The sequence below is a fragment of the Globicephala melas genome, chromosome 13, assembly GCF_963455315.2.
Source record: "Globicephala melas chromosome 13, mGloMel1.2, whole genome shotgun sequence".
NCBI classification, from domain to species: domain Eukaryota; kingdom Metazoa; phylum Chordata; class Mammalia; order Artiodactyla; family Delphinidae; genus Globicephala; species Globicephala melas.
In genome coordinates this window covers 5,352,680-5,377,219 of record NC_083326.1, presented here as the reverse complement: position 1 = coordinate 5,377,219, position 24,540 = coordinate 5,352,680, and the positions used below count along the sequence as shown (strand labels likewise).

The 24,540-nt window shown below is 51.3% G+C and overlaps 1 protein-coding gene across 7 annotated transcripts in view; it reads right to left on the bottom strand.

Annotated features, from left to right (window-relative positions):
* CTIF (cap binding complex dependent translation initiation factor) overlaps positions 1-24,540 on the bottom strand; it is a 301,312-nt gene that overhangs the window by 139,732 nt on the left and 137,040 nt on the right. The gene's annotated exons all lie outside the window — the stretch shown is intronic.

Here is a 24,540-nt window from a genome sequence, read left to right as displayed (position 1 = left end):
ACTCTGACCAGCAAATCCAGGCTGAAAAATGGAGAACACCAGAGTTAATGAGTTTCCCATCAGGTGATAACGCTGGAATTATAGAACCAAAGAACAGTGGGTCCCTAGAATTTGTCATATCCAGTTACTCAAATTACAGATGAGAACACTCAGGTCCAGAAAGGTGGATGAGCCAGTTCAAGGTCCAGCAGAGAATGAGATCCTGGAATCACTGGCGGACGGAGGACAAGTTAGCCCTCTAACATCAAGCTTCCTAACACAATGGCAATGTTAATATCTTCTCTGAGCTGTTGAGACGACCAAGGAGATGCAGCCTCCTTGCAAATCCTGAGCCTCATGCAGAGGGAATGTGCCAGGACCCAGGTCTCGTCATATACTAGTCCAGGATGCCTCATGCAATTTCTACCCAAGATCTTTGTTACTTATACTCCTGGGGTATATTTAGAGGAAACATGCAAATAGCTAAATGCTTTTTTAAACTTTTAACTGGGGAAAATCCTAAAGATGGTCTTTTGCATATTGTCATCATGATGACAACTATGTATATATTTATACCAAGGTCGGAGAGAGACCCTCTATTCATAATGCAGGGTTGATCTTGCAGATGCCGGGCCACAGGCAGAATTATTTGCAGAAGTTGGGCTGATGGCCAGCTCTCTTCTTACCATTTCCCTCCCCCCAGAAAAGTGTGTCCTGGTGGGACATGGGAAAGCACTGCCATTCCATTATGGGCAGGCTGCGGTGGGGTGGGAGGGGTTGAGGGTCTTAGGCCTGGGCCTGGGACATCTGGGTATGGGTCCTGGTGCAGAGTCCACAGCCTGAGCATGGCCCCCATGCCGCCCACAAGGCCCTGGGTGTGCACAGGGTCAGAGGGTGTGACAGGGCCCAGTGTGCTGGAGAGGGTACAGTGAGGGCCCATTTAGCACCCGCCCCCCACGCACTTTACAGACAGGGAGACAGAAGCCCAGGCCCCCTCCACGGCAAGGGCACATGCAGCCCTCTGGATCTGGGCTCCTAGCGGAGCGTCCCGCTGGGCTGCCTTCTCAGGGCTTAGCCCCCAACCACGGGGCTAAGCGGCCCTGGACATGGGCAGCCCGGCCAGTCTTGAGGTGCTTCCTGGGGCGGGCACGGGGAGGACAACAGGCTCAGGAGGACACGGGGACCTTGGCCTTTCAGACGCTTGGCCGACACTCCTATCGAGTCCAGGGAGGGAAGGGCACGTTTCAAATTTAATTTAATTTAATTTATATTATTTATATTGTGAGTCCCTCCCTCACACCCTGGCTCTTGGTTCCAACAATCCGACCAAGAAGGCATGAATGAGTTCTGGCTCGGGCAGGCACAATGGGCCTCTGCTGCCTTAGGATGTGCTTTGTTTAATGGTTTTCTCAAAGGATATTATTTGCTTTCTTTAATACAAAACACAAACAAGGAAAAACAGCAAGTCTTCCCCTCTCATTTCCCCTCTCCCACCCTCACCCAGCTCCCGGCTGGCCCCTTCCCTCCCTCCGGCCTCAGGTCACCACAGGAACACTGGGCGTGCCCCGTGGAGACAATGCAAGGAAGCCGAGCCTGGACCGGGAGCTGAGCTCCGAGGCCGGGCCGAGGGCGCTGTCGGGACACTTGGCCTTCCGCGAGCTCAGAAGGTGCCCGTCTTCCCTGTCTGGGCCCCGGAGTCCTGGGCTCTGACCTGCATCCTGGCCTGCTCACCCCCCCTCCCGGCCACACGGCTGCAGCAGAGGGGAGCTGCCCTGGTGACCCAGCCTCGGCATGGAGTCCTAGCTCTCTGCCAGGGCTCAGTGTGGCCCAGGGGCATGGGCGACCCCTCAGGGCTTCTAATGAAGCCACTGCTCTGACCGCTGTGTCCATCCATCTATCACCTCCAAATTACCACATATGTGTGTACATATATAAAATACCATCGTAGTTAAAAGCCTGGGACCTGGAGCCACACTGTGAACCGTCAGCTCCTGGCTCTTCCTCTTGATGGCTCTGTGACTTTGCACAGGTGACCTAACCTCTATGTGCCTCAGTTTCCACACCTGTAAAGTGGAGATAATTATAGCCTCCTGGGGTCCCTGTGAGGGTTGAATGTGTTGATGAGCATGTAAAGAACGTGGAACAGTGCCGGGTACGCAGCACACCTCAGCAAGTGTCTCTGGTGTTGTCACTGCCATCGTTGGCGTCATCACCACCGTCATCATCATCGGCGGCAGCAGCATTTCTCCCATCATCCTGACACTCTGCTCAGGGCCGAGTGCGCCAGGACAAGCAAGGCTGCTCTGGTCCCTCTCCTCATGGGGCCCCCAGTCTTGGCAGAGAGAGTCCTCCAGTGGAGTTGGTTGGCAGGGGAGGAGGGTATAGGAAGCTTGGGTTAGGGAAGGTGGAGGGAATTAGCAGAGAGCCTGGTGACCAGGTGGTGTGCTGGGGAAGGATGGAGGAGTTCTGCCTGTGTTCTCTTTGGCCTGAGGCTGGCAGACCCCAGTGGGAGGCCAGAAATCAGCTGAACAAAGTGACAAAGGTGACAGAACAAAGCCTTGCACCTCGAAGGTCTTCCGTCCCCAGGAATAACCCAGGCTGGTGCTATAGAGGACTGGTCCCACCCACAAGATCACCTGGGGCCCCAGCCTACTGGCACCATGGTGAATACATGAATGAATGCCACCTTCCCTGGGGCACTTATGTAGAACTTTCAGACGGTCTTGTATAAAATGGGGTGCACTGCATTTATACAAGCTTTACTGGAGGACCCTCTTCAATTAGCCACTTAGTTCTTCAAACTCAAGCTGGTGGTGGTACCATGTGACACACACAACTCAAGATGCTGCCCACACTTCCCCCCAAACAAGGGCATTTGGGGCCAAATATGAGGCCAAAAGAGGAAGACAGAAGGAGAAACTCTGTGCTTAGCTACGATCTGTCATCAGATTAGCTGCTGACCTAGGCTGGCAAAAGTTCTTTAAAGCCATTGGCGGGAGATGAGGCTTGTATATGAATGTTCACAGCAGCAGTATTCATAATAGCCAAGAATGGAAACAACCCAAATGTCCAATAACTGATGCTTGCATAAACATGTGGTAGCTCCTTACAATGGAGTGGTGCGTGGCTATAAAAAGAGAGGACGTTCTGATACATGCTACAGCATGGGTGAATCTATCAAAGACCACATATGGTTCGATTTCATTTTTTTTTTTTTTTTTTGCGATACCCGGGCCTCTCACTGTTGTGGCCTCTTCCGTTGCGGAGCACAGGCTCTGGACGCGCAGGCTCAGCGGCCATGGCTCACGGGCCCAGCCGCTCCGCGGCATGTGGGATCCTCCCGGACCGGGGCACGAACCCGCGTCCCCTGCATCGGCAGGCGGACTCTCAACCACTGCGCCACCAGGGAAGCCCCGATTTCATTTTTATGAAATGTCCAGAAATGGCAAATCTGCAGAGACGGAAAGTAGATGAGAGGTTGCCAGCGCCTGGGGAGTGAAAGAATGGGGAGTGACTGGCAATGGGCTCCAGGCTTCTTCTGGGGATAATGAAAATATTCTGGAATTGGACAGTGGTAATGGTTGCTCAATCTCATAAAGATACTAAAAACCATTTACTCATATATTTTAAAGGGTGAATTTTATGGCATGTAAATTATATCTCAATTTTTAAAAGGTGGGAAAAATATTCCAGGTAGAGGCAATAGCAAGTGTTTTGAAAAAAAAAAAAATCCAGCCACGGTGTACACTGTGCCCCCCTCTCACTGAACTACTCTACAGAAAGCAGCTGCCCTAAAACATGGCTCCTATGAAAGGGCTGGAGAGGGTGGCACGTGTAGGCAAGGGGCATCCAACGATGAGAGTGACTAATAAGGAGTCTGGAGAGGCACATGAGTTGGTATTTCCAGGCCCGGCCAGGGAAGATGGGGTTCTGGCTTTAGACCAGAGACCCCTCTCTGCTTTTTAGATAGGATGTAACTCTTGAGTGGAGAATGGGAAATTTATCAGGCTTGCCAGAATGATCGTTTAAGAGTATACAGTGTAAAAAAACAAAACAAAACAAATATTTTTAAGAGGGTGGATCTCATGTTACATATACTAAATAAAATAAAATGTCACAGAACTAAAAAAAAAAAAAAAAAGAGTATACAGTAGTCTTTGCTCTATTTCTTTACTCAATAAATTCTTCTATTCTATGTTTTGAAAGAGCCCCATCTGGACGTCAGTCCAGGTATGAGCATCCCCCCTCCCCCCGAATAAACAAGAGTCCCACCAGCCTCTGGTTTACCAGCTGGTTTGTGTGTTTCCTCAGCCAGAGTCAGGTGAGCCTCTGTAGCATCACCCTGGACCTCCCAGGCCCTGCCTGCTCTTCCTCTGCCTCTCTGCATGGGAACCCTTCTCCCTTTAGCTCTGAGACCTGGTTGCAGTTCCTCTCTGTCTAACCTCTGACCACTTTCAATAACTAACTGGGCCTGGGAGACAAGTACATTATATAAAACAAGCCTCTCCTGGGAGGGAGGGAAGATAATACTCCTTCTGCGTGCAGCTTGGGCAGAGGACACGTGAAACACACACACACACTCTCTCTCTCTGTGTCTCTCTCTCCCGTCCCGGAGGTCAGCACGGGTCTAAGATGCGGCACCACGGGCAGCGTGTTACTGCCCTGGTTGCTGAAACCCGTCACGTAAAATCTGCCCATTCCAGGGCAGGCTGAAGCTAAGACCTCACCACCTGGGATGGCAGGTATTTCTGGGGGATTAAAGGCGGCTGCGGCAGAGCTGCTGACCGCAGACTGGCAGTGCAGGGGCCTTCCTCTGAGATGACAGCTACCAACAAACATATCTTGGGTCTGGGGAGGGAGGGCAATGTAAGCATGCTGAGCAAGGCGGCGTGTGCGCCGGGTGGCGCTGAGACCTGCTGCCTCTGTGGTAAGAGTGATGCACGTCCACTGAGCCACAGGCTCCCCTCCCCCAATCCCTCCACACTTCCCCACCCGCCCCACCATCCACCCTTCCCCCATCTACCCATCCATCCATCCATCCATCCAACCACCCATCCTATAAATACTGTCGTTTTAGACACTGCAGACACAGCAGTGAAAGAGCAATAGGCAAAATGCTGGTTTTTACAGAGCACACATTCTAGTGAAAGGAGAGAGATGACAAACAAATAGATAATATGATCAATGATGAAAAATGCTATCGAGCAGAGCAGGCAGGACGAAGGGATGAGAGCAGCAGCTGTGGCGGCGGTCAGGGGAGAGCTGTCCACCACTTGCCATCCATCCATCCATCTGTCCATCCTTGGTTCTTTACCCAAGCAGCTCTCAAGGCCTACTATGTGCCACGTGCATCAGATGGGAATACCAGAATGAAGAGACCCAGTCCCAGCCCCAGGAGCTCAGGGGAACACAAATAACAAGCTGACGCACGCCATGCGTCACGGGAGAGGCTGCGTAGATGCCTCTGGCAGCCCTGAGGACCTTTGCCTGGAGCAGGGTCAGGGAGGCCTTCGCCGGGATGGTACCTGACCTGAGTGCTAAAGGGCTGACAGGAGCACAAGGGAGAAGAAGGTATGTTACAACTTCCACCTGCGGGACAACACACGCCAGGGTCATAGGTGGATCGGGTGGAGACACGCTGGCCCTACAGGAGGAGACAGAGGCACCGGGTGCTCCGAGGGCCGGGGTGGGGGCCCCTGACCACAGTGTCGCGTGCGGTGTCTTCACCCTTACGGTGGGTAGAATTGCGTGCCCCCAGAAGATAAGCTGAGTCTTAACCCTGGGTACGGATGAACGCGACCTCATTTGGAAACAGGATCTTGGCAGATATGACGGAGTTAAGACGAGGTCATACAAAATTAGGGTGGTCCTAAACCCAATGACTGGTGTCCTTATAAGAAGAAGGAAATTTGGACAGAGACAGAGGGAAGAAGGCTACGTGAACATGGAGGCTATGTTTGGAGGGAGGCGCTTCAAGCCAAGGAACAGCGAGGATTGCTGGCAGCCACCAGAGCCAGGAGAGGCGAGAAGGGATTCTTCCCTAGAGCCTCCAGAGGGGGCGTGGCCCTGCTGACACCTTGACTTCTGACTTCCAGCCTTTAGAACTGTGAGACTGTAAATTTCTGTTGCTTTAAGCCACCTGGTTGACGGTGGCTCCAGCACCCAAAAGTAGGAGATAATAAATCGCTCTTGTTCTAAGCCAACAGCTTGCTGGCACTTTGTCATGGCAGCACCCTGCCCTTCCCCCCCGCCCCCGCCCCCCTTCCCGGGCCAGGAGACGAGACGAACACAGGTGGAAGAGTAGGCAAAACCATTTGTGCTTTAAAAAAGGGTCATTTTTCTAACTGGATTTCCTTTGCCAAAATGGAGTTGCATTTGTGAAAGTTACGTGCTCACCAGGTAATTTCACCGTGTTGGCAGCCTGTTTTACCAAGGACGAAGGAGGGACTCAATAAGGTCCAGGAAGTTCCTCAGGGCCACCCAACCAGTTGGCAGCAGGCTGTACCTGCCGCCTCCAAGGCTCACGCTCCCAACTGTGATGTCACTCAGCCTGCAGCACCAGGGCAGAGATGTGGAGGCGGAACCACTGGGGGCATGAGAGGGCATCTCCTGCCCCACCTCTGACCCCATGGTGCCGGGCCATGCACTCTGGGTCCCAGCAAGTGAGGAAGTGGCTCAGCGCAAGCTCCGCCCGGTACTGGAGCCACCGTTGGACGGCCCCATTTCTGTCCATGGTGCCGCCCACCAGGCGTGAGGATGGAGAGCTGGTGTCCCCGGGCGCTGGCTCAGATGCTGTCCCATGTCTGCCCTGCAGAGCGCGTGCCCGTGTGTGCTCACCGTGACCTCTGCGATGACCCTGGCCACGGCCCCTTCGGCAGGCCTCCGCTCCCCTCTCTCTACGGGGTGGTGCTCATGACACCAAGCTTAACCCTGCCCTTCACTCCCCAGGTTGGTGGGGTCAGGGCCCCTGGCTACTGCTCTGCCTGGTTCCCCTTCAATCTTGCGGGACGAGGTTTAGAAGTGCCCCACAGAGCTCAGTCCCACGGCCGGCAGCTTCATGGAACCCCAGGCCCGCTTTCCTTTCAAGGGAGATTCTCCTGACATTCCCGTGACCTGTGACCTCTGACCACTGGCCTTGGACCTGGGTCTGATAGAAATCATCCAGGCCTAACTATCTCACAGGTCTATTCTCTCTCTCTCTCACACACCAGCTCTTTGCAAAGGGAGCGTGCGTTACACAAATACAAGAGAGCCTTCCTCCTGTTGTGTGAAGACCCCCAGACTGTGGTAGACCTGGACGGGCCTTCAGTAGGAGGTGATGCGGCTGGGAAATGCTGGCGCTGGAAGGGAAGGCTGCGGATCCCGGCCCAGGTGAGGCAGCAGCGGGAGGTTCCAAGCGGGGCATGGAAAGCTGTGCTCAAGGTGACTCCAACCAGAAATAAATACAGGATCACAAGACTCCACTGCCAGCACACCTGGAGCTTGGTTCTTTTCTACACATTAGCTGCTTTTTCCCACACGCACCAGTCTCCTGACAGGTAAGCCCTGTGGCCCCAGCTGTACCCTCTCCAGCGACCCGCCCGTCTGCCCCCATCTCTCCTGGATACCGACTCCCCACCTGGCTTCTTGGAAACCACAGCCTCTCTCCTCTTCTTCACAAGCTTGCGTATTGGCCCTTCCTGTCACTCCCAAGGATGCTTTGAAACACATGGAAACTAATGGCTTCTTTCTCTCCAGAAAATTCCAGATGGCCCAGAGTGGAGGACCCCAGGAACCGTGACTCAGAAGAACTGGATGTTGGTTCTGCCGTGCTCACTGGGCGATCCCAGGGAGCTGGAGCCCCACAGAGGCAGGACAGACTCAGGCCAAGCCAGCTGGGACTCCCCAGGTCCCTGTCTCCGGCTCGACACGGGTACACATCCCGAGGGCCGACGGTATGAAGGAAACATAGCACTTGTCAACTTAAGGGGCCATAAAAACACCAAATACAGCTCCTCTGACAATGAGTTTGTCTCAACCGTGGAGCCCTCCTCTTGCTAGGGTCATGTTTTTTCATAGCTTCTAAGAAGTTATCCTACCAAGCTCCACGTGGGCAGGATGTGTGGGTCACGTCCAAGCTGAAACAAAACAGGTAATGTTTCTAAAATTCCTGGAATCTCAAGGCTGCACAGCTATTCAGAGAAGCCGACCTGTTTCAGAAAGAAAGGTGGGAGGCGGGAGGCTAAACCATGTTTAAATCCGTGATTTTCTACCTTTTCTTTTAATTTATTTTTTTTAATCAGCAGAGACCCTTTTAAGAACAATACCTCAGCTGGAGTCCCAATATAAAAACAAACATAAAGGTAGACGGGGCAGAGATGCAGAGGCTGCCTCTGAGCCACCAACATCACCCGCTGCCTCCACCCCGTCCCCCACTCACACCCTGGACTGTGAACCTGGCCGTCACCCATTCTGAAAGGCTGGATGCTGGCTACACAAGAGCTGGACGTTCTTCCAGAAACGGAGCCTAACTGAGGCTCTCTGGCCAGGGTTTCGTGGGGTCTACTGCACATGAATATCTTGCCTGTGGCAGCCTTTGGGGTGCGAGCCCACAGCATTTATCCAGCACGCAGGGGTCTGTGCCTGCACTGTAGTGTGGTTACGGAGACCAGGTCGCTGGCATGTGGCCTTCCTTGGGTGCACTAAACTAGTAAAGCCCATCCCTCCTTTTTCCTTCAAGTTGGGTTTCTCACTGTAACAGCCAAGAATCTTGACTCATAAACCCACACAGCCTTTAGGCAACCTGGGCCCCAGCTCTGTTGCCAAACCTGGATACCCCTGGGCAGTTATCTCACCCAGCCCTCTCCCTCCTTCTTGTGGAAAATGTGGATGAAAACACTTGCTTTTCCTGTCTCCTGTGTCATGACTGTTTGTCTTCCTTTGATTTCATGAGCCAATCAGTTACCCTTTTTATCTTTAAATATATTTTGAGTTGGGGTTCTGTCACTTGCAACCCAAAGAGTCCTAAATAATTCAGCATGATACAACTTTAGGTATTGTTACGGTTGTTCTTAGTATATCCATGAAATCCTGGAAAGCAAACACGACTGTCCCTGCCCTCTCCCGCTGGTAGCCATGTCAGGAAACGATCCACTGAGCAATGTCAAATACTAATGACATTGACTTGATAATGTCTGAGTAAACAGAAAACAAAAAGCGAGAACACTGGTATAAAGGACAGGACTACAAACCAATAGAAAAATGTTAGAAAATTGCTTTTATGTTACACTGTGTAAAATGTAAAGGAAACAATTACTAAAGTGCTGCTTTTTCAACCACTGTCAGATGACACAAACAGATGGAGAGATATACCATGTTCTTGGATTGGAAGAATCAACACTGTGAAAATGACTATACTACCCAAAGCAATCTACAGATTCAATGCAATCCCTATCAAATTACCAATGGCATTTTTTACAGAACTAGAACAAAAAATCTTAAAATTTGTACGGAGACACAAAAGACCCCTAATAGCCAAAGCAGTCTTGAGGGAAAAAAATGGAGCTGGAGGAATCAGACACCCTGACTTCAGACTATACTACAAAGCTACAGTAATCAAGACAATATGGTACTGGAACAAAAACAGAAATATAGATCAATGGAACAAGATAGAAAGCCCAGAGAGAAACCCATGCACCTTTGGTCAACTAATCTATGACAAAGGAGGCAAGGATATACAATGGAGAAAAGACAGTCTCTTCAATAAGTGGTGCTGGGAAAACTGGACAGCTACATGTAAAAGAATAAAATCAGAACACTCCTTAACAGCATACACAAAAATAAACTCAAAATGGATTAGAGACCTAAATGTAAGACTGGGCACTATAAAATTCTTAGAGGAAAACATAGAAAGAACACTCTTTGACATAAATCACAGCAAGATATTTTTTGATCCACCTCCTAGAGAAATGGAAATAAAAACAAAAATAAACAAATGGGACCTAATGAAACTTAAAAGCTTTTGCACAGCAAAGGAATCCATAAACAAGACCAAAAGACAACCCTCAGAATGGGAGAAAATATTTGCAAACTAATCATTGGGCAAAGGATTAATCTCCAAAATATATAAACAGTTCATGTAGTTCAATATTAAAAAACCAAACAACCCAATCCAAAAATGGGCAGAAGACCTAAATAGACATTTCTCCGAAGAAAACATACAGATGGCCAAGAAGCACATGAAAAGCTGCTCAACATCACTAATTATTAGAGAAACGCCAATCAAAACTACAATGAGGTATCACCTCACACCAGTTAGAATGGACATCATCAGAAAATCTACAAACAATAAATGCTGGAGAGGGTGTGGAGAAAAGGGAACCCTCCTGCACTGTTGGTGGGAATGTAAATTGATACAGCCACTATGCAGAACAGTATGGAGGTTCCGTAAAAAACTAAAAATAGAATTACCATATGACCCAGCAATCACACTACTGGGCATATACCCAGAGGAAACCATAATTCAGAAAGACAAATGCACCCCAATGTTCCTTGCAGCACTATTTACAATAGCCAGGTCATGGAAGCAACGTAAATGCCGATCGACAGATGAATGGATAAAGAAGATGTGGCACATATATACAATGGAATATTACTCAGCCATGAAGAGGAACGATATTGGGTCATTTGTAGAGACGTGGATGGATCTAGAGACCGTCATACAGAGTAAAGTAAGTCAGAGACAGAGAAACAAATATCATATATTAACGCATATATGTGGAACCTAGAAAATGGTACAGATGAACCGGTTTGCAGGGCAGAAATAGAGACACAGATGTAGAGAACAGACGTATGGACACCAAGGGGGGAAAGCGGCAGGGGGTGGGGGTGGTGCTGTGATGAATTGGGCGATTGGGATTGACATGTATGCACTGATGTGTATAAAATGGATAACTAATAAGAACCTGCTGTATAAAAAAATAAATAAAATTTTTTAAAAAAGTTTCCCTTTTGCAACCAGTGTAGTCCTGTGATGGGTGTGTGTGTGTGTGTGTGTGTGTGTATAGGGAGGGCTATTGGAGGGTGACTATAACTCTCTCTGTGTCGAACACCATATGAGACCAAGTGGCTCAGGGCCTCAACCAGGTGACAAGCCCAGGACCAAGAGTCCAGAAGGAGCCCTGGAGGCAGGCCCCCTGGGCTCACGATGACACAGGGACAGCCACATGAGAATGGAATGGGGGCAGACAGATGCTCTCCACTTCCTTGATGAACGGCTTTTGCTGGGGGTCCTGGGAAGGCTGCAGACCTGAAAAAGGTAACAGCTTCCTGCTGCTACAGACCAGAGGCAGGAAGATGATCTAGAAAGGCAAGAGGTACAAGTGGCCACAGGAAAGACACAGGGTCTGCTCTGCAGCCTCTGGGAAAGTTGCCTGGGCACGACTGGACACACGTGGCCTGAATTCTAGTCTCTAACTGAATGGTGTATCCATGACAGAGATAAGACCCAGATCCTGGAAAAGCCCATAAAGCAAACTCAAGAGAAGACAAAGTGGGCTTCCCTGGTGGCGCAGTGGTTGAGAGTCCGCCTGCCGATGCAGGGGACGCGGGTTCGTGCCCCGGTCCGGGGGGATCCCACATGCCGCGGAGTGGCTGGGTCCGTGAGCCATGGCCGCTAAGCCTGCGCGTCCGGAGCCTGTGCTCCGCAACGGGAGAGGCCACAACAGTGAGAGGCCCGCGTACCACCAAAAAAAAAAAAAAACCTAGTCTATTCAAATGAAGATCCCCTTCCTTCTTTAAAAAAAAGGGAAGACAAAGTAATATTCGTGCTCTGGTCTCTAAGAGGGAGGCACAGTCTTTGTGAGGTAGGCAATTTGTGAATAGTTTTATGTACTTGGGGAGGTTCAGAGACCATCTTGGGAACAGAAGCAACAATGGATTCTGGAAGAGGAGTGATGACTCTACAACGCTTAGAAGATGCCCACTGCGTTCTGTGACCACACTGCGTGTCACGGACATAGAAAAACCAGACTCTGCCTGTGTCCCAAAGAAGTCCACAGGCTGCTGGAAGAACAGATACACAAGCGATTTTACTACTTCAGGGAAGTCACGCGGACACCCAGGGTGCAAGGAACCCGTGGAGGAAGGGATGCCCGAGGCTGCCCTCTGAGTTACCGGAAGGCTCTGAAGTTAACAGAAGCAGAACCAGAAAGGCAAGGGTCCCAGCAGAAGTTGCTAGAAGACATGTTTTAATGGCTTTGCTCTTGCCTCTCCTGAACATACTCTGGTGTGGCTCAGTATACAAACTGGTAGTAGTCAGGTAACGGTAAGTATAAGGGCCTCTGTGGGCCCTGGGCAGGGACCCCTGTCCCAAACACCTCTACCAGAGAGGCTGAGACCCCAAGCCGAGTTCCACCGTGCGGGGGATGCCTCCAAGGCCTCGTGTGAGTGAACGGGTTCATCATTCTCCTGCCCCTGCACTGGTGGGCCAAGGCTGGCTGGTCCGGGGACACGGGGGGACAGGGAAAGAGGCCTTGACGAAGGAGCACCTACAAGCAGTAGGGCCCCTGTCCCAGTGTTTGCAGAGCCAGCCTCAGGTGCTTTAAGCAATGCAGATTCGGGGCTGCCCAGCAGGGATCGGAGTCAATTGGTTTGGTTTTAAATACCATCACTGCCACCTACTGTGGGAGCCTGGAGAGATAGCTAGCCTACTTATGCTTCTATTTTCCTCTTCCATAAAATGGCAATAATAAAGAATTATACCAATTTCAGCAGACCATCAGGAGGATTAAATGAGATTATGTGACGTATGAGGACAGGTGGCACAGGAGGTTTCCCAACTGCCCATCCTTCCGCCCATCCTCTGCACACGCCCCCATGGCTCTCTTCCTTTTTGGGGCACAGTCTGTGAAATCCCAGGCCCAAGGGCCCCCCATCTGTACCCGGAGCCCCTGCTGCCCCTGAGACTTTCTAACTTTCCATCCACGCCCCTCAAGATGGAAGCCGCAGCCCAAAGCCCCGGTAATGCTGTGCTAGAATGAGGTCACCCTGTGTCCACCAACCAACCACTTCCTGAGCCCCCCAGCTGTGTCCAGAACATTCTCAGGGGACAAAAGTGCAGTTTGCTGCCACCTCAGCCTCCTCCATGCAGTTATTCAACCCCTGCCCGCTCCCAGCCCCGTCTGGACACTGCTTATCCCTCTTTCATCTCATCACGGGAGCCCAGCAGGAGGGGGGCAAGAAGAGAAGGACCTTCCGTAGGTTCTGAAGGGCAAGGGCAGGGCCTATCTCCCAGAGCGGCAGGCCTTCTTGGGAACCTACTCCAGGCAGGACATCACCCCCATACCCTGAATACCCAAGGCAGGGGCTGCATCCTCTGAAAGTGAGCTGCTCCCAACTCGAAGAGAAATGCTGAGTGGAACACTGAGTCAGGGCAGCCTGGCTGGGGCTTCCGGGCACCGGACAGCTCACAGGGTATCACAGAGGCTGAGCCATGATAGACACAAGCAGGGAGAACCCACAGGCGCAGGCACAGCATTAACCCCTAGAGAGACAAGAGGGCAAAACGTGGTCCCCCTGGAGGAACCGACCATGCTTTCATTCATTCACCCGGCTCATCCTCACTGAGGCTTCCAATGTGCCCGGAGCTGATCTACCACGGTGACTAAGCCACAGATATGGGCTTCCACTCCACAAGGGGTACGTGGCAGTCAACAGGATGCAACTAAAAAGCAAGAGACATGTGTGCCGGGAAAAGAAATGAAGAGGGTAATGCTTTCCATTGGAGGATCAGAAATGGCCTGAGAGAGTGACATTTGAGCCAAACTAGAACAACCAGATTGACAGATCGAGAGAGATTCAAGGCTGAAACCAACATTGTGAATATCATAAACTAGTGAAGTTTAAATATCAGAATGGACAGTTGCTACTTTTTACTTTACTTAATGACATCCCACCCACTGCCACCATCATTTCACAAAGGACAAAACTTTAAAATAAAAGCTGGGCCTTTGCGTGGATTAACTTCAGCTCCGTGTAAGTCACTACGCCCTCCTGTAGGACGCCCTTTACACGGAGTCTCAATCGGGTGCTCTGTCTACCTCACTCAAATTCACCGACATGTGCTTAGAAAGAAAATTGAACTACTATACGGGGTTCATGCACTCTTTACAATAGAGCGCACATATACATTTACACGTAGGTAACGCTGCACAGCAACGTTACCTACTCCAAAACCAAGTATTCTGAACTTCATGGGCATTTTAAGGGGTTTTCAGGAGTAATCTTTTTTTTCTTGAATTTTATTTTATTTCAGGAGTAATTTTGTTTATAAGTGATCCCTTTCATTTGAGCCTAATCCCCACGCAAAATATCAACTCACCATTTTCCTCATTTTGCAAAGACCGGTGGGAAAACCTCTGGCTCTCCTGTGTTGGCCTAAGCCATGGACCTCAGCAGCGACCACTGCCATCCTGGTATGAAAGTCGGGTCCTCATGTAATCCAAACCCTTTCCCTTCTTGCTAATGGTATTTATTCAAGCCATAACCAGTTTCTGTTCGGTTTTGTTTTCAAAGAGAACATGGGATTTTGGGGTCATTTGCTCACTGACCCTCCTCATCCTGGGCCACCATCCTACCCTCCTTGGGCCGCTGACACAAATGCAATACAATTAGTTTAGTGCCCACTTATTGACCGATAACCACACAGCCCTCACGTCCTAACGCTGAAGCTGCCAGATATATGGGAGCGAGTCCTTTGCCACCGGCCGGGCCTCCCCTGCTCAGCTTGTGCTAGGCTGCTTCCTGCGACAGGAGGTTTCAGAACGGCAGCCCCTGTCTGCTGGATCGCCCAGCTGCCGCAACAGAAGAGGCCAGGAAAGCCGGTGCACGTGCTGCCCCCTTTATCCCCAAGCTTTTCAGGGGTAAGTTTTGCACCTTTCTTAATTTCTTTCTTTTCTTTTCTTTTTTTTTAGGATGGTGCAGTTTCCCACGATGTTGACCTTCGAGTTGCCCTGCACGGCCACCCAGCTCGGGCTCTGTGCTCACCCCAGCTTGACCAGGAAGGTCAGTGTGCACAGCTAGGCCCAAGGGGCCAGATCTGGGGCTGGGGTCTGGGTGACCAGTATTCATGGCTGCACCACAGCCTTTCCGGTCTCTTACGTGGAGGAAGTGATTCTTCAAGCTCTTACTGCCCCATCCCCGATGTCAGAGCTCAGGGCCCTACGTGGAGGAAAAGTTTTAATTACTACCCTGCCCCTCCCCACCGGCTCAAGAACTGCTTTACACTTCTATTTATGGAAACACAGCAGAAGCAGCACTGGGCTGGGGGCCAGGGGACCCGGGTTCCTGCCCTGGGGGTTGCTCTGGGGCCATCCTCTCCTCCCTGCCCCCATGTGCCTGCCACCCCGCCCCCGAACACACATTCCTCATCCCCGCTTTTCCTTTTGCCTGGAACATCTTCCCCACTTTTGTTCAGCCCTGAAATCCTGTCCAGCCTCTGCTGTTGGCATAAACGCCCCTGCCCTACAACACTGACGCAAATTACCATGTGAATTAACTCATGTGGTCACAGAGCGCGTCGGACAAACTCTTCTTAGCACGCCAGCCTGGTGTCTAAATAGACTAGGTGGCTGCTCGCAAGCTTGCCTCCTCCACCGTCCACCGTGCTGTTCACTTCCAGGGGCTCACGGGCCACGTTTGCTTCACCTCCATAGGTCCCACTGTGCCTTAGATACCACAGTCCCCCATAACTGCTTGTTGGATGAAAAGTTAAGATGACTGACAACCCTGGATGGACCGGAAGTGGCCCATCCCCATTCTACCCACCGCTGACCAACAGCATTCGCGGGAGACCCAAGGGGCCTGGGGCCTACAGACTGTGGCCATCCACCAGGCAAAGTCTCCCCTGTTGCAAGAAGCCATGATGCTCCACCGCCTCATGGGCCCTCGACCTGTAACCACGAGGCCCAGCGCTCAGCGATTGCAACTGTCCTTCAGCTGAATGGAAGAGGTACGAGGATCTGGATCCCCCAGTCCCCAGTTCCACTGCAAAGCTCTCCAGGACCACAGCGGCCATTGCCTGGCCTGTGCTAGAACAAGAGCACGGTGGATGCTTGGGGCCCACCGATCAACTCCACAGGCACCCTAGTGTGACGAGTGTATCACTGCTGCCACGCCATCCCTGTGTGCAAGGCCAGAGGCAGGTCCAGCCAGGCGGGAGGGCTGCTCACTTCCCCTCGCTGAGCCTCAGCCTCCTCTGCTCTGAAAGGGAGAACTCAAACCTGCTTCCGTCATGAGGATTAAACGAGGCTCTGGAAATCAAATGAGATGACATATAGGAACACATCTGGCCAGTCCTGGAATACAAGATCGCTGGACTCAAGGGGAAAGTGCCCGTGCCCAGACCAGCGCACAGAGAGAAGGGTTCAAGTGTACCCTAGGTCCTCAGAGCTGAGGCCAGACAGGCTGAGAGGGGTCAGTCCTACCAGGGGAGGAATGTGGCCTGGAGAGGTCACACGAGTAACAGAGACCAGGGAGCTGAGACCGGGAGTTCCACTCTGCTGGGACAGGGGGTTGACCGGGTCCAAGAAGGTAGGCCCGGTCTCCTGAAGGAGTCGAGACAAAGCTTCTCCTGCACTTGTGAGGTAGGCTGGCCCAAACCACGAGTGGGAGCCAGGCAGTGACAGGGAATGCCACTCAATGGCCACTCCTGGGCGTGGTCACTGCTTTCTGCCCTGCATCTGTGCTCTTTGCCTGGGGTGAAAGCACTGGGGGTGACAGGGAATTCTGAAAGACAGCCGTGACCTCAGCCCAGGCAAACGCCAGGAGACTCCGCGGGAGGCCTCAGGGTCCTACCTTCCTTGCCAGAGCCTTTCGTTTCACCTCCAAAACAGCATCTTACGTGTTGCAGATGCACAGCGAGAATCTCCCACGTGTCCGACGACATCGATGGCCGGGGAGGAGGGGAAGGGGAGAACGCGTGTGGGAGACAGCTTGGACTTGAGGGAAAGCCTGCCTTTACGCTCCTTGGCTGTTCGCAGCAGGTTCTACTGGCTCCCTCCTAGGTCAGCTCAGGGTGGCAAGAAGACAAAGAATGAGGTGGCAAAGGCAAGGTGAGGGCATCCTTGGGCTGAGCCCCGTGCGGATGAGCAGGCCCAACAGTGGGGGGAAGCTAGCCCGCGAAGGCTTTCCTGCCCCTCCGGTCCTGCCTGAGAAATGTGCGTCCTTCCACTGAGTGAGCAATTCCACTTTCCTGGAAGGTGTTCAAAAGTCTTCTTACCATAGAAGGAACTAAAGTGTATCTGCGAGGATCGCGAGCTGTGATCATGATCATAACAGCATCTATCACTTACGGAGGCAGGCAGAGTTCAGAGTTTCACAGGTATTAACTAATTTAAACCTCACCACAACCCTGAGAGGGAGGTACTATTATTATCCATTCTCTACAGGAGAGGAAAAGGAGGATGGAATAGATTAAACAGATTTAATAGCAGACCTAACAAAATACGGCGAGTGTGTGGTGGAGCTGGGACATTAACTCAGAGGCTTGGGGTGGAACCACAACACAATGCCCATGAGAGCTGCAGATCTGAGACCTGGCGCCAACCACAGCCGATGGCTGTCGGGCTGATCCAGAAGTCGGGGGTTGCAGTCTCAGGCAATAGACCCCCAGGTGCCCCCGACTGTGCAGAGAGACATCACAGAGCAGGGACTCAACACGCATTGGCTGATGGAATGAGAAACTGTATGAAAGAACATGAGCACGGTTTTCAACAAGCCGTGGAAGGGATTGGCCTACTCATGGTTTTCCCTGGATTCACTCCGCAGACCATCGCAGCGTCAGAGATATAAATTCACAGGGTTGCCGTCAGTGGGCTCTGCTGGGGTACCTTGCTTCTTCCCTCTCTCTCTTTCTAAATGAAGTCACTAAAAGCAATACCGCCAAGCTAAATATTAATATGATCAGTATCGTGCGAAAATAATGGACCTCCTTGACAAGTGTGTTGTCAAAAATTACAAAGTCTAAGGAACATCGTCTTATGGAAGTTTCCAATTAGGAAAGATGGGAAATCAGTAGATAGAAATGAGTTCCTAAACACCTGCTGGCATGCAAAAAAATTTCTGTATAGAATTGTGTTTTAACTATACTAGGAGAGTATAAGTCCTACGGCAAATATCTTTGGTAAAATAAATAATTGTCTGCAACTTATTAATTTTTTAAGTGAATCCTTTAAGGACATAGGTTATACCTCTCTCTGACTACAGGAAATGGACTATTTCAGAAATTCAATTACTTGTTCCATTCCCAGAAAGCAGGGCTGACCTTTTGCTGGGTGGATGTGGGCCATTAAGGACGCCCTGCCGCATAAAAGAGTCTTTACGGGTTGTCTTAAATTGGGCAGCCATTGGTTTCGGCCGGCTCACCAGGCACCAGCAGCTCTGATGACCTAGTTGGTACCTCTTTCCCTCCGTGCCTCTGTAGCAGACAGTGATTTGACCTACTTTCAGGGGCACAGTGGTGGCTGAAGAAGGAAAGGCGGGGAACGCGAGAGCCTGGACACAGGAGTTTGAAGCGCGGGCTCTGGTCAAGCACAGGGCTAATCCTCTCCCTCTCTCCATCTCCAGAGCTTCTGCCCTCCTGCAGTCCCTCCCCAGCTCAGTCTGTCCAACCTCTTAAATCTATCAAGTTTTGACGTGGGGCTTCCCAGCCCTCTCACCTCACAGCCCATCGGGAGCACAGCGACATCTGTATGGCCCACTGGGGTAACCCAGAGAGGCTGCTTGGGGCCAGAGGGTGGCAGCCTGTAGCACTGGCCACCCAAGGCCCATCACCCCAAGGCTGAGAGCACAGAGCCATATGTTAGCCCAACTAGGACTTATTCTCAACACATCTATCAGGACACTCTGCCCTGCTTTATAAGCAACCACAAAATTACAAAGAGTCTAAGAAGTGGTTTTTCAAATTCCCAGCATTTGTGTTAATGTGTAAACTGAAGCAAGGGAGGACATGCAGGGTCAACTCTCCAGAGCAGGGGTTGGCAAACTTTTTCTGTGAAGAGCCAGGTTGTAACTATTTTAGGCTCTGCAGGCCATATGGTCTCTGTCACAACTATTCAGCTCTGCCATGTACTGTAGAAGCAGCCATCGAAGCGTGGCTGTGTTCCAATAAAACTTTATTGATAAAAATGGGTGGGGGGGCTGGATTTGGCCCACAGGCCATGACTTGGCAACCTTGCTCTAGAGAAATGTTGGGATGCCAGGTGCATTTTGCAGCAGTGTGTCTTCCCTCTCTGGGCCCTTCCCGTGACGTAGTGGTGATTTCTTGTGTTTGATGGGTGCCCATCCTCACATTCTCTCCCCTACTGCTATCAGAACCTGCTTTCGGGGAAGGCTCTGACAAACTCAGTCCCCCAGATGAGGATAACTGGATTGTATCTACATTTCAATCAATAAAAACCCTGGGTCGGTGGCTCTCAGCCCTGGAGTATCATTGACAGCCCTGGGGAGATGTAAAACTCCTGATGCCCACGTGTCACTCCAGAGGCTCTGAGGCACGTGGTCAGGGCACAGCCCAGGCAGCGGGGATTTGAAAGCTCTCTCAGTAATTCTAAAGGATGGTCAGGTTGACAACCACTGCCTTAGACCAAAAGGGAAACAAAAAAAATCAGCGGTAGTGGTTTTAGAATAAGCGAGCCAGGGAGGTAAAGCTTGTGTTTTCCCCTCGGGGATGGGGATTGGGGGTGGGGGGGTGGGGAAGGAGACATGTCCAGGACCCTTGAAATCACACCACCCAGGCAATCGCCCTCCGCCAAGGCTGGCGTTGTGTAGATTTCACCATGCTTTGCAACATCCACGACCTTCCTATTTCTGTTTCCCTCTTGACATCTAGCGCGATTCCCTACTGGCAATACGTGCTCTAGGAACACTGGGTAATCATAAAAAAAAAAGAAACCCCTAATGGCCTAATATTCAATCATCAGTCAATCAATCAACCCTCAAAAAGAAAAAAAAAAAAAAGAGGTCACTGAGTCCTGCCTTAGAAGGACTATAGTCTGTGAAGGGAGACAAGGTAAGCACAGATGAAACTTACAATAGGCTTAGCCATATTCGCGCCATGTAATAAGGCAGTGGTTCCCACACTTCACTACACACAATCACCTGGAGAGATTTAAAAAAATCCCAGTGCCTGGGATGTACCCCATGCCGATAAAATCAGAATATCTGAGGGTAGAAGACTGGGCACGGGTATCTTTTAAAACCCTCTGATGATGCCGCTGTGCAGCAAAATTTGGGAACCATGGTTATAAGGTCCCGCTACTCCAAGTGTGGTCCATGGAAAAACAACATCATCAGCAGCTGGGAGCTGGTTAGGAATGCGGGAACTCGAGCCTCACCCCAGTCCTACTGAATCAGAACCTGCACGTGAACCAGATCCGCATGCTATCTGTTTGCACATGATGTTCAGCTGCTGCAGGGAACCCTGTTCCGAGAAAGAACCAGCTCTAGACCGTCCCCCTACAGTAACCAGGGAACACTTCTTAGAGGAAGGGAGAAACAAGAGATGCCGTAGGATGGGGGAATTAGAGGCAGAGGGATGGTAGGCAGGACCCAGCGCACAGAGGCGAGGAGGAAGCTGGTCTGTACGCATGGTAAGCCAGAAGTAAGGAGAAGCGGTCAAAACGTTTTTGTTTTCTTTTTAATAAAAGTAGAAAATTAAATCACATTTAGTCACATAATTAACAGGCTGAGGGTTTTTAAAGGATAAAATGCCAAGAAAATAAGGCTGTCCTGGAAAATTGGGGGCAACAATTTTCCAGGAAGGTGGTGGATGACTAGAATGGACGAGGTTGTGAGGGAAGATTCCAGAGACTCTGGACGCCCTGCAGAGGGCTTCAGATTTTGTCTCATGGGCCAGTGGAGAGCCGCATGTTGCCTCTGGAGTTGGGGAGGGAGGTGAGAGGAGAGGGGGCTGGGCAGAGAGGCAGGAAGACCAGACAGGGAGCTGGGGAGAGCCGCATGCGTGACCGGGGAAAGGACGGAGCTTGAGAAAGACCTTTCGGAGGAGGCAGGAGATTGGTGGGGGTGAGCAAAAGCCACTGAGCATTCTGAGGTCTCAGGTCCGGGACACTGGGCTATCTAACTGTGGGGAAAGCTACAGCCTCTAGCATTGTTATCATAAACTCTTTAGGTAATGCCCCCCAAAAAGTTACCTATGGGAAAACATGAAAGTCTCTAGCAAACAAGACTCCCCAAGGGAAGCCGAGAGGAAGAGCAACAGTGTACACAGACCCTGGGATTGTCCTCAGCTTCAGTGGGCCACGAAGACCCAGAGAGGCCCTTGGGCACAATCCTTTGTTTCCAGGCCCCTGGAAGTCCAGCTGATTCCCAGTTGAGTTGAAGAGGCCGGGAGGTTGTTCCCATTGCAGTGGACTGAAACAATAACTGCGGAGTGGACGTTACCACAATTGTTTCCACTGAAGTTATTTTGGGGGAGTTTAGGAAGATTGTCTATTCCGAGACATTTCCTTCACCCGATTCCCTTTATAAAAACACCGAGGGAACAGGCTGGTGTCGCCATCTCCACGCTGCTCTGCTCACGAGGAGCACGTGCACAGCGGGCCCCAGGGAGCTGCCATGTGCAACACCTATTTCCTGAGGCTCTCGTGGAAGCCCTTAGATCTGACTGGGGCCTCGCGGTTTTCAAAGTCCCTCCTCAGTGACCACTGTGCTTAATTCCCACGACAGACTTCCGAGATGGTAGTGGCAGGGCATAGATTTTATTATCCCCAGTCTGGATACGAGGAAACAGAGAAGTCAGGGTCTTTGGTCAAGGTCATCCAGCTTGGAGGGGGTGGGGCAGAACCCCATGGTGACTCCTGGAGGATGTCCTGGGCATGGTGTGGTGTGCACCAGGGCTGCAGCGAGAGGTTCACTACCTGTTCGTGGCCTACTTACCACTGCCAATCCCCATGCCAGGCATGGGCTCATGACAGGTCCGCCAGGTGAAGACGGGGCTGGTCCGTCCACATCCGGGACCCCAGAATGCGTCCAGCATGGCTGTTACATAGAGTGCATGGTGGGGACAATGTGGGATCCGAGGCTGAAAGGAGAGCTGGACTGGGGAGGCCTTGCACAGAGGGCGCCTGATTCTCTGTGTGATGGGAAGGCAGGGAAAGGCTTAAGCACGTAGTAAAGCAGCTAGACCTGTGGACTTCAGATCATGCTGAGGTAATGAAGGGGATGGATTTAGGGAGGCTATCACAATTGTCAAGACACGACAGTGGCCAATATAGGAATTAGGGACGTGGCAGAGGGAAGGGAGAGGAGAGTCTACAAACATTTAAGACTAAGATGGACTGGTTTCGGTGAAGGATGGGGTGGGAGTTGGGGATAGAGCATCGTCTGTGAGAAATACAACTGCAAATAAGACACAGTCCCTGCTCTGGAGAATTCCTACATCCTCATAGGACAGATCGAAAATGAACGAGTATTATGCAAGCCTGAGCGATTAATATCAAGAAGACAGAGGTTTTATAAGTTTGGATCCAGTCCTGGCTCACCCCTTGCTTTTCTATGATGCAAACACCTTACAGGATGGGGAAATGGGATCAATCCTCAATACCTAAGGGCACAGACCCTCTAGCTGGTGGCATGTGGGATTTAGCCAGGGAGCTGTAAAAATGACTGACGCCCAGGACCCACCACCCAGAGATTCTGATTTGTCTGTGGTGGGTCCAGGCATGGGTATATTTTAAGAGCTCCCCAACTGATTCTAACATGCAGCAAGGACTGAGAGGGGGGATGCAGCACCTCATTTCAGAGACCTGGAAATAAGGTCTTTTCAGCTCTCCAGAGAGGGAGCTGCAGTTCCACACCACCAATGCTAGGACTGAAGGAAGACGATGTACTTCTTAGTGACTAACTTTTGATTCTCTGCTCCGACGTCTTTGAGTCATCTCTTCTTGCAACACAGAGAGGTGCCCCTGCCCAGTTTCCCCAGTGACCCAGCAAGGTTCCTCCCTGGCCCCCTGTCCACTGGATCGGTTTGCCTGACCCTCTATCTTCCACCGGTCAGGTTTCCTCCTCCAGTGCATGGACATCCTGCCCAACCTGACCGGCCAGCATAAGCCACACAGACAGCCACCGGTGTTGCCGCCCTTTGGGGTGTCCTGAAAAGACCTCTCTGAGGGGGTGTGATGCACTTCCTTGACCACACCACACACCAGCCTGCTGGAACAATGTCCCTTTTCTTGCCGCCAGGAAAGGCCACAGAAAGGAACATCTTCTTTTTTCTTGCCAAGCAAATGTTTCTGTTTTGACCTGAAGGGTGCACTTTGAAGCAAAATAATGACCCAGAGGCCACTGAGCTGCCCTAAAGGTCAAGTACTGGAAAGAATTGTTCCCAACATTTTTAGCATGTTGAGAATACCGTGTGTGTGTGTGTGCGTGCGCACGCATCGGGACAGGTGGGAGACGGACAACCGCCCCTCGTGTGAGCAGTCCCTGACCAGTCACCGTGCCCTGGCCAGGCCGGGTGGGGTGAACGGGCCAGGACTATGACGATTCTGCTGTCAGAATGTCTGCTTCTTATGGCCAACTTTGCTGAGGGGCTTTGCAATGAATTCCTTAAAAGGAATCACATACTATTGACATGATCAAATTTTACTAACATTTCCATGAGCAGAATCTTTGTGCTGAGTGGCTGACCTCTGGCCAGAGCAGGTGAACAAGGTGTTCCACTAGGGCCCTGCTCAGGGTTCAGAAGAATTTGGGGGACCTGGCAGCAGCTTTCCTTCTCTGCAAAATCACCTCTGCAGCCAGTCCCTCCTGGTCTGCAGGACTCTCTCTCCCAGGTACGGGGACCCTTGACTCACAACAGCTTCTAGAATTCAGCTCATCTCCTCTTTTTTTTTTTTTTTTTGTTGCGGTACGCGGGCCTCTCACTGTTGTGGCCTCTCCCGTTGCGGAGCACAGGCTCCGGACACGCAGGCTCAGCGGCCATGGCTCACGTGCCTAGCCGCTCCACGGCATGTGGGATCTTCCCGGACCGGGGCACGAACCCCTGCATCGGCAGAACCTGCATCGGCAGGCTGACGCTCAATCACTGCGCCCCCAGGGAAGCCCTCATCTCCTCTTTACTGTGGCGGAGCACAGCCCTGTGCTCAGAGCAGGGACGTCTGTCTGGGCCTCAATTTTCCCAGCGGCAAAATGAAAGGAGCTGGGCTAGATGACCAGAAGGCTCCTTTCAGGACTAATACTATAACATTCTAGAACATTCGATGGCCACGACTCCTTCCTCCTGAGGAAATAGAAAGGGTCACTTCACCTTCTCCACTGTTAAGATATTTCTCTCCAAGGAAGGTTCCCTTTAGCTGGAAATGTTCTAAACTCAAAGTCTGGCTTTCTATGGAATGAATGAATGGCTTGCGTATTCAACTCAAGCTTCTGGGTCTGAAATTTGCTTAAAACGAGGAACAGCTGTGCTTTACATGAGCTCCGCACACCTCCGGGATGATCTTCTCGGTCTCATCGATTTGAGGCATTTTGGATAATTTCAGGCAGAGGCTTTGGCATGTGTAGAGG